Here is a 2610-nt window from a genome sequence, read left to right on the forward strand (position 1 = left end):
AGCTCGTCGGTCGCTGAGGGGATCCGGCAGCTTCTCCCTCCGGGACTGTACAGGTGATCTCGGCCTCAAGCTCCGGCATGAGGGTACTGGTGTCTAGTCGGGCTTGGCTGGCGGACCGGTCCGTGGCTGGTCTGTGGCTCCGGCTGGTGCATGCGCTGGCTGGAGGACGGCTCTGGCTGGTCATGGTCCGTCTACTGGCTCGACGGCTTTGGCTGGTCATTTTCGGTGGCTGAACGGCTCTGTGCTCTGGTCATGGCTCGCTTCTGAACGCGGCTTCTGCTTGGCCTGTGGTCAGTGGGCCATCCGCTTCGCACTCCGCTCCTGTGCTAGGCTCATGTCGGCTGGCGGAAGGGCTCTGGCTGCTTTCCAGGTCTGGCGGTAGGCTCTGGCTGATCCGGGGCCTGGCGGAAGGCTGTAGCAGGTTCCTGCTTGGCGGACGGCTCTGTTAGGCTCCATATCGCGCAGACGGTGGCGACTCTTTAGCAGGCTTCCACTGGCACGTACCAGGGCGGCCCTTTTGCAGGCTTCCATGCAGACGGGGCGCTTTGGGCAGGCTCAGTGGAGAGACGGACAGGGGTGTCCGCAGGAGCGGTCGTATGGCAGGTACTCTGGGCGGAGTTCAGACGCCGACTCGGGCAGGACTCGGGTCAGGTTGTCAGGCGGCCTGCTGGGGTTGCAGATGACGGGCAGTTCAGGCGCCGCTGCGGTGTGCCTACAGACGCAGAGTCTCTGGCCCGAACTGCAAGCCCATGCACACTGCTACGCGAATCAGCCACGTCGACGTGCGCTCCCCACGGACTAAGGCACGGTACACAACCACCCGGCGCAGAGGATATGGCCACGCACCTCCACTCCGCACTATCTACACGCGCTCTCAGCGCGGGGAACACACAGCGCGCCACTCAACACTCGGACTTCTACGTCGCCGCGCACTATTAGACTGGCTCGCGACGTGGCTCCAGCACCATGCTCTGACACACTCTCGGACCACGTCAAGACCAACACTCCATCCACCGGCACTGGACCGGCTACCCGGGCGTCGCACGGCGTCACGCTCAGCCGCGACGACATGCGGGGGAAGGAACTCAGTAGATCACGCGCGCTCTGGAGCACGCACACACACATGGCAGAAGAGATATCATAGCGTGCGCTGCAGTACGCACACACACACCATCTCGCCCCCTCTGCACTCTACCGTCACCTCCTCTCTCTCTCGCGCACACATCGACGCGGCACTACTGGGCTTACTGCGCACGCATCCACACGAACATCAATGGGCGTAGAGTCTCGCCGTCGAGCGACTGTGACACAGGTCTCTCGCGCACGCACTCGCACTCTCTCTCTCCACTCCTCCTCTCTAACTAGTATTCTCTCTTGTCTCTCTCTCTCCCTCCTCTCTCTCTCTCTCTCACCTCCCTCTCCTCTCTCCTCTCTCTACCTCCTCCTCTCTCTTCTCTCTCTCCGCTCGCCTCTCTCCTCTCTCTACTCCCTCCTCCTCTTCTCTACCTCCCTCCTCTCTAACCAGTGTTCTGTCTCTCTCTCTAGTTTTCCCTCCAATACTGGACAGCTTGCATAAACAGGATCCCAATATCTTGGCCCTGGGAATTGATGGACAATTAGTCACACAAAGACTGATGGGGCAGATAGTATATGGACGCTGTATGGTACTATGGCGTACCATAAGCCACTCACCAACATTTAAGGTTTGAATGGGGACTCTGTTGGCAGAATGTCCACTGTCTGTTCCTCTAATGATGTCAATGATGATTCTCTCCGTCTACACTTTATCCATAGCTATATGAGTGAATGGAATACAGGGTGGGCAGCAGAACCAAATAACAAAGCCATTTCCTGTCAGGTAGGACTATAGTGTGTGTGTGTGTGTGGTTCGCTGTGGTTGACCTATGCGGCGTACAGAGAAAGGAGGGACGGATTGGGATGTGAACGCTGACAGATCGGCTGAGAGGACTAGTTATCCAGCTGGACTAGTGCCGCCCTCAGAGAAGACAAGAGGATTTGTTGGTTTTCTGCGGTCAAATTACTGTCTGCTTGCACCACCGGCCACCGAACAAACTACCCAATGTCACATTAAGATCACAATACTTACTCATAGTGTTAGTAGTTCAATTCTTAGTTTGTACCAGAGTTGAGAGAAATTAAACTTCAAATGAGAAAATTCAGGAAGAAAACTGAAATTCCAATGAAACATTTTCCGATGTAGAATTTAAATGGAATTGGCCCTAACCCTGTTATTATAAGTACATCTTAGCTCATTCCATAACTGGGTCAACGATAAGACGTTTTCCAAACTAGTAACTGATCTATAACTAAGACAGACTGCTTTCCTCTTTAGAAGAGTGATGCTGTTATTACCGTAGCACAACACAGCTCTGCACCTCGTTTGGTGTGAACTACTTTAGCTAACGAACCCTTCCCGTTATGCAGCCAGAACTTAGTGGGGCTTCACTGAATCTCATCAAACCAAAAGAAGGAAGGCAAAATAAAACATCAAAGAATGATTCAATAAATAATTATCATCAGCACCAAAACAACACAAACAACAAACAACAACAAACAGAGAGAGAGAGAGAGAGAGACGGAGAGAGAGAG

Source organism: Salvelinus sp. IW2-2015, unplaced genomic scaffold, assembly GCF_002910315.2.
Source record: "Salvelinus sp. IW2-2015 unplaced genomic scaffold, ASM291031v2 Un_scaffold1612, whole genome shotgun sequence".
In the NCBI taxonomy this organism is placed as follows: Eukaryota; Metazoa; Chordata; class Actinopteri; order Salmoniformes; family Salmonidae; genus Salvelinus; species Salvelinus sp. IW2-2015.